Here is an 8,026-nt window from a genome sequence, read left to right as displayed (position 1 = left end):
ACCTCCTTTTTTTAAATCAAGAAAAGCATGTGGTGAGAGAAAATGCCTGTCAACCTGCAGTTGGATACTTCGCCAAAGTATCATTTAATAATGAGGCTGTGAGAGACTTAAAGATGGACTACCCAGAACCCTCTTCAATGAAGACTTTCTGCTTTGGCCTCTTAGAATGCGGTCAGCTGGAAGTCCATAACCATTACACCTTTCAGGCATTTCCTCAGCTACAGAGAGCTGCCTGGCCCAAGCTCTGGGACTTCTCCGATGGCCACATTTTATGTCTGATTAAGGAAAGGTCATTAATACATGTCTGGTGCCTTCCTCAGTTATCAATCCTGACTAAATGCCCTGCACACCCAACCCTATCTCAATGCTGGCTACTTTAAAAACTGGACTCAGAAGAAAAGACATTTGAGAACAGTGTTTCATCTGATACCATTTTAGAGGAGCATCTAAAGAATACGGTTAAGGAGATGGTGATGAGAACAATTCATACCTTAAGCTTCACTGGCTCAACCTATGACACATTTACCTCCCCTGAGCCACAGCCATTGGCCCAAAGATTGGGAAGGTGATTCAAGATTAGCCAATGAGAGGATTCTTAGGAGGTTCAGTCTTGAGGATTGTGAAGGAAATTGACAGGGCTCCTTCTCTGTCCTTTGTTTGCTAGCTGGCTTCTGATCATCGTGATTTAATGATATAAATTCATAGGTTGTAGTGGACATATCTGTTTTCCCTTGCATCCAGTTAAGTGAAGTATTTGACTGCTAATAATTTAAGTAAAATTTGCGTATCCTCCTGTGTAAATGGGACTCTATAAAAATAAGGAATAGCAAGATTTCTTTACTGGCTTTATTGTCATATTGTGTTTCCTAATTAAAAAAAAATGAGATTCCCCTCCCCCCTTCATAATTGGAACTGTGCTATTTGCAGTAGAATTAGCTGTTCATTAAAGGTCCAAATGGAAATGACTTTGGTTGCCTGACCATTTGGGATCAAAACACATCAGTGGCCCCCCCAATTTCTTCAATTCTTCTTAAGTCCCTTTTTTTTGTTTCAGTTTCTGTAATGTATTTGTATGTGAATACATTTAAGAAATGCCTTTACCTGTATTATTATGTTTTTGAAAGAATGTGCCTTAAATTTTAAAAGTATTTCCCATTTATTGACTCTACTTTTCTCCTCCTATGGTGGTTTCTTTGAGAATTAGGGTAGTCATTTTTTTCCAACCTGTTTTTTCAACAACACCTCTTGTATTTATCGACCAATTCAAGTATATGGGGGAACTTTGGGGACCTAAGTAATATTCAGAAAATAATTTTATACCATTTGAGACCTGATTTGTGACCCAGTATGTGATCTATTCTGGAGAATGTTCCATGTACACTTAAGAAGAATGTGTATTCTGTTGCTTTAGGATGAAATGCTCTGAATGTCTCTGTTATGTCCATCTGGTCCAGTATGTCATTCAAAGCCCTTCTTTCCTTGTTGATCAAGATAAAAAGCTTTTGCACAGCAAAGCAAACAGTCAACAAAACTAACAGGCAACCTGGAATGGGAGAAGATATTTGCAAATGTCTTATCAGATAAAAGGCTAGTATCCAAATCCTGCAAAGAACTTACCAAACTCAACACCCAAAAACCAAAAAATCCAGCGAAGGAATAGACAGAAGACAAAAACAGACATTTCTCCAAGAAGACCTACAAATAGCCACCAGGCACATGAAAAGAATGCTCAACATCACTCACTATCAGGGACATACAAATCAAGACCACAATGAGAATCTACCTTACAGTAGTCAGAATGACTAAAATTAACAACTCAGGAAACAACAGATGTTGGCAAGGATGCAGAGAAAGGGGAACATTACATTGTTGGTGGGAATGCAAACTGGTGCGGCCACTCTGGAAAAGAGTATGGAGGTTCCTCAAAAAGTTACAAATAGAGCTAACCTATAACCCAGCAATTACACTACTAGGTATTTACCCAACGAATACAAACATAGTGATAGGGTGGAGCACATGCACCCAAATTTTTATAGCAGCAATGTCCACAATAGCTAAAATATGGAAAGAGCCCAGATGTCCATCAACAGGTGGATGGATGAAGAAGAGGTGGTATGTATATGTATATAGATATAGATAGATATAGATATAGATAGATATAGATACACACACAATGGAATATGACTCAGCCATCATACAGAATGAAATCTTGCCATTTGCAATGATGTGGATGGAACTAGAAAGGATTATACTAAGCAAAATAAGTAAGTCAGAGAAAGACAAATACCATAGGATTTCACTCATGTGGAATTTAGGAAACAAAACAGATGAACACAGGGAAAGGGGAGGAAAAATAAGATGAAAATTGTGATGAGATGAGCATTGGATGTTATACTATATGTTGGCAAATTGAATTTAAATTAAGAAATGTGACAGAAAAAAATGGTACAAATAAAAAAATTAAATAGGTACATGGTTTAAAAAAAAGATGAAAACTGAGAGGGAGACGCTGAATTCTAGAAAACAAACTGAGGGTTGCTGGAGAGGAGGTAGGTGAGGAGAAGGGACAACTGGGTGATGGGTGGGCATTAATGGGGGGCACTTGATATTATATGAGCACCAGGTGTTATATGCAACTGATGAATCACTAAATTCTACCTCTGAAACTAATTTTAAAAAACAATTTCAAATTTAGGTAAATATTTAAATATTTTTATATTTTTTAAAGATTTTATAAGGATCACCATTTCTATTTGAATTCTGCCTTTGAAGGAAATGGATTTTACCATTCTCTTGTTTTCTGATCCATTTTTTATCAGAACTGGAGGCAATGGTTCATCAGTTATGTCACATGATTTTCCAAGAGCAGTTGCTGACCAGGTAAGAGTATTCCTGCTCAAACCAGAGTGGCTCGGCACAGACAAAAACACCCAGTAGGTGTTGGGAGCGATGAAAATGACCCAGCAGTGGGCCATGACAGAATCATTCTGGTGGCAGTAGGAACTTTAGTTATGGGGCCCTGACTCTCTCCAGGACCTGAAACTGAAATAATTACAATTTGGTTGCTTTGGGTGACATCTTAAAGTGCAAATGGTGTAGGCATAAATCAGCCAATGTGACAGATGACCTTTTTCTGTATGACATTTTCCAAAATTCACCCAGTTTATTGCTTTTGGGATTCCTAGGACATGTACTTTGTGACTTATCAGTCCATTTCTTAAGTCTCTTGGACTCTCTTTAAAGTTTCCTTTCTCTCTGTCTCTCTATAAGGTGTTCTGCACAATTGCTTCCGTCTATTCTAACTTACCAATTCTCTATCCAGCTGTGTATCATATGCTGTCTAAAATTTCTTCAATCTTTTCTTCCAGTGGTTATGATGTTCTGGTCTACAACATAATTGTTTCTAGAAAAATAATTTGCTTCTTTAAGTAATTAGATATTTCTTCCTCATGTTTTATGTATCGTATCATTTATTTATATATGTTAAACACATTTTTAATAGTTTGTGTCTGATAATAAGCCATTACTAGATAGTTTTATTTTATTATTTTATTTATTTTATTTATATTTTTATTTTTATTTTAAAAGATTTTATTTATTTGTTTGAGAGAGAGAGAGAGAGAGAGAGAGAGAATGAATGTGACCCAGCTCACAGAAGCAGGGGGAGCAGCAGAGGGAGAGGCAGAAGCAGGCTCCCTGACGAGCAGGGAGCCCTATGCGGAACTGCATTCCAGGACCTGGGGATCATGACCTGATCTGAAGGCAGACCTTAACGGACTGAGCCACCCAGGTGCCCCGTTTGGCTTATTGATACTACTGATAGTGACATGGTTTTGGATTATGTCCTTGTTCAGAACTTAATCTATAGGAATATTGTTAAAGCCTCAATTAATGTTAAGCCACTCCAAAAGGGGTAGAATTTGTTGTTCCCTGCGGCCGGCAAAATCATTTTGTGGTCCAGATGACCTTTAACTCTATCTGGCATCTTTCTGATAGAGGCAACACGAAGTTTAGAGGAAGCCAGAATCCCATTGTGATTGGTTGATGGGATGCAGAAGGGTATGCAATCATATGCACATGTGACATGGCCTGGCATAGTGACCTGCTCACTTCCTGGCTTTGCATTTTGTCCAATCAGAGAGGAGCTGTCGGTGACATCGGGCCATGCAGTGGCTATAAAAGAGCCCTTGCCCTTCAGCTGCTGCCAGTGCCCTTTCTTCTGAGCTGTCGGGGAGGTGAGCCCCACATGGCTGAGCCCAGCTGTGAGACCTCTTGGGAGGAAAGCCTGGGTACAGAGGAGCTAGGTGACAGCCTATCAGGAGAGCCCTCAGCAGGAGCAGCCAAGGCGCCAATGCCACTACTGCCGCCTCCTTCATTGCCACCACCACTGCTGTTGCCGCCACCGCTGCCACCTCTGCTGCTACCGCCGTTGCCGCCACTGCCACTGCTGCCGTCCCTGCTCAGATGGTTTTGCCACCTACTCCCCCAGGATTCTGAAGCAGGTTCACGAGGGCCTGAGCCTCTCGCAGAAGGCCCTGAGATTCACGGATTCATTCCTTAAGGATATCTTTGAGCGCATCGCTGACGAGGCCTCTCACCTGGCCTGCTCCACCAAGCACTCCACCATCACCCTCAGGGAGATCCAGACCGCTGTGCACCTGATGCTGCCGGGAGTACGGGGCGGGGGGTGGGGTGGCACAGGGGATTAGCAAACACACCATGTCCCAGGCCTCCAAGGCCATTATCCGGTACACTGGACACCACCAATGAACACCTGCCTCAGGGCCCTCTGACCACCCCACAAACCAAAGGCTCTTTTCAGAGCTACCTCATTTGGTGAGAAAAGACCTGTAGCTCTCCACAGTGCAACGTACTCCAGCGTTTGGCCCTATGCCATTCTGCCCATCCTTAAAGCATGTTTACCGTTTATTAAACATTACCAAATGTATCCGCTCTACTTTATTGTGTCTCTTTAGTGCAATTTGTTCCAAGCAAAATCATCGATTTACTTTAACTACATTGCTTTCATTTACTTGCCTAAAGTGCCATTTCTCTCAGTTACTGGACCTGGGCCATTCTGCTGGTCTTTAACTCATTTGTACCATCAACGAAACATTAACAAACTTTACCATTCAACTTTAATATATGTCTGTAGTGCAATTTTTTCTGAGGAAAATTGGAATTTTCCTATCCACATTGATTTTCATGGCTCTCCTCAATGGTCATTTCTGTTAGTTATTTCTGTAAGTCAACTTTATGGGGATATTCTCATAATGGTATTTACCCTTTTCACTCTCAATCTCTCACTAGTGTATGGTGGAGTTTTCAAGAAGTTCACTATGTCTGACATGGCAACAAATAACATGCAGAAGTAGATATAATAATACATCTGACTTCTTTAGGCCAGATAGGAGTTCAACATATAGTATAACACCCAGTGCTCATCACGCCAAGTGCCCCCCTCAGTGCCCATCACCCAGTCACCCCAACCCCCCGCCCACCTCCCTTTCCACCACCCCTTGTTCGTTTCCCAGAGTTAGGAGTCTCTCATGTTCTGTCACACATTCTGATATTTCCCACTCATTTTCCCTCCTTTCCCCTTTATTCCCTTCCACAATTTTTTACATTCCCCAAAGGAATGAGACCAAATTATGTTTTTCCTTCTCCGTTGACTTACTTCATTCAGCATAATACTCTCCAGTTCCACCCACATCGAAGCAAATGGTGGGTATTTGTCATTTCTAATGGCTAAGTAATATTCCATTATATACATATATACCACATCATCTTTTTTAAATATCTTTTTATTGGAGTTCAATTTGCCAACATATAGCATAACAACCAGTACTCAGCCCAATAAGTGACCCCCTCAGTGCCCATCACCCAGTCACCCCAACCCCCCGCCCACCTCCGTTTCCACCACCTCTTGCTCGTTTCCCAGAGTTAGGAGTCTCTCATATTCTGTCAGGCATTACTCTGGCTGAGTAATATTCCATTGTACACATATACCACATCTTCTTTATCCATTCATCTTTTGATGGACACCAAGGCTCCTTCCACAGTTTGACTATTGTGGACATTGCTACTATAAACATTGGGGTGCAGGTATTCCAGCAGGTGTCCCATCTGTATCTCTGGGGTAAATCCCGAGCAGTGCAACTGCTGGGTCATAGGGCAGATATATTTTTAACTCTTTGAGGAACCTCCACACAGTTTTCCAGAGTGGCTGTCCCAGATCACATTCCCACCAACAGTGCAAGAGAGTTCCCCTTCTCCACATCCTCCCCAACATATGTTGTTTCCTGACTTGTTAATGTTCACCATTCTCACTGGGGTGAGGTGGTATCTCATTGTGGTTTTGATTTGTAGTTCCCTGATGGCCAGTGATGCAGAGCATTTTCTCAGGTGCTTGTTGGCCATGTCTATGTCTTCCTCTGTGAAATTTCTGTTCATGTCTTTTGCCCATTTCATGATTGGATTGTTTGTTTCTTTGCTGTTGAGTTTAATAAGTTCTTTATAGATCTTGGATACTAGCCCTTTATCTCATAGGTCATTTGCAAATATCTTCTCGCATTCTGTAGGTTGTCTTTTAGTTTTGTTGACTGTTTCTTTTGCCGTGCAGAACCTTTTATCTTGAAGTCCCAATAGTTCATTTTTGCTTTTGTTTCTCTTGCCTTCATGGATGTATCTAGCAAGAAGTTGCTGTGGCCAAATTCAAAATGGGTGTTTCCTGTGTTCTCCTCTAGGATTTTGATGGAATCTTGTCTCACATTTAGATCTTTCACCCAGTTTGAGTTTAGCTTTGTGTATAGTATAAGAGAATGGTCTAGTTTCATTCTTCTGCATGTGGATGTCCAATTTTCCCAGCACCATTTATTAAAGAGACTTTTTTCCAGTGGATAGTCTTTCCTGCTTTGTCGAATATTAGTTGACCATAAAGTTGAGGGTCCACTTCAGGATTCTCTATTCGTTTTCATTGATCTATGTGTCTGTTTTGTGCCAGGACCACACTGTCTTGATGACCACAGCTTTGTAGTACAACCTGAAATCTGGCATTGTGATGCCCCAAGCTCTGGTTTTCTTTTTAAATATTCCCCTGGCTATTCGGGGTCTTTTCTGTTTCCACACAAATCTGAAGATGATTTGTTCCAATCTCTTTGTGCCTTCCTCAATTTCTTTCAGAAGTGGTCTGTAGTTTTTAGGGTATAGATCCTTTACCTCTTTGGTTAGGCTTATTCCTAGATATTTTTTACTGTTGGGTGCAATTGTAAATGGGATTGACTCCTTAATTTCTCTTTCTTCAGTCTCATTGTCAGTATATAGAAATGCCAAGGATTTCTGGGCATTGATTTTGTATCCTGCCACACTGCCAAACTGCTGTATGAGTTCTAGCAATCTTGGGGTGGAGTCTTTTGGGTTTTCTATGTACAGCATCATGTCATCATTGAAGAGGGAGAGTTTGATTTCTTCTTTGCCAATTTGAATACCTTTTATTTCTTTTTGTTGCCTGATTCCTGAGGCTAGGACTTCTAGTACTATGTTGAATAGCAGTGGTGAGAGTGGACATCCCTGTCTTGTTCCTCATCTTAGGGGAAATGCTCCCAGTGTTTTCCCATTGAGAATGATATTTGCCGTGGGCTTTTTGTAGATGGCTTTGAAGATGCTGAGGAATGTTCCCTTATCCCTACACTCGGAAGAGTTTTGATCAGGAATGGATGCTGTATTTTGTCAAATGCTTTCCCTGCATTTATTGAGAGGATCATACGGTTCTTGTTTTTTCTCTTGTTGATATGATCTATCACACTGATTGCTTTACGAGTCTTGAACCAGCCTTGCATTCCAGGGATAAATCCCACTTGGTCATGGTGAATAATCTTCATGTATTGTTGGATCCTATTGGCTAGTATTTTGTTGAGAATGTTTGCTTCTGTGTTCATCAGGGATATTGGTCTATAATTCTCCCTTTTGATGGCGTCTTTGTCTGGTTTTGGAATTAAGGTGATGCTGGCCTCATAGAATGAGTTTG

At 41.0% G+C, this 8,026-nt stretch overlaps 1 long non-coding RNA gene across 1 annotated transcript; it reads left to right on the top strand.

Annotated features, from left to right (window-relative positions):
• The first annotated feature begins 2,816 nt into the window (after positions 1–2,816).
• On the top strand, positions 2,817–4,962 carry LOC140627466 (uncharacterized). The gene is made up of 2 exons (XR_012026188.1): positions 2,817–2,880; positions 4,139–4,962. It is a non-coding gene; the product is annotated as an uncharacterized lncRNA (long non-coding RNA).
• Positions 4,963–8,026: the final 3,064 nt, after the last annotated feature.

This window comes from Canis lupus, chromosome X, assembly GCF_048164855.1.
Source record: "Canis lupus baileyi chromosome X, mCanLup2.hap1, whole genome shotgun sequence".
Classification (NCBI taxonomy): domain Eukaryota; kingdom Metazoa; phylum Chordata; class Mammalia; order Carnivora; family Canidae; genus Canis; species Canis lupus.
The sequence above is the reverse complement of the archived record's forward strand: the minus strand, read 5'-3'. Positions and strand labels throughout refer to the sequence as shown.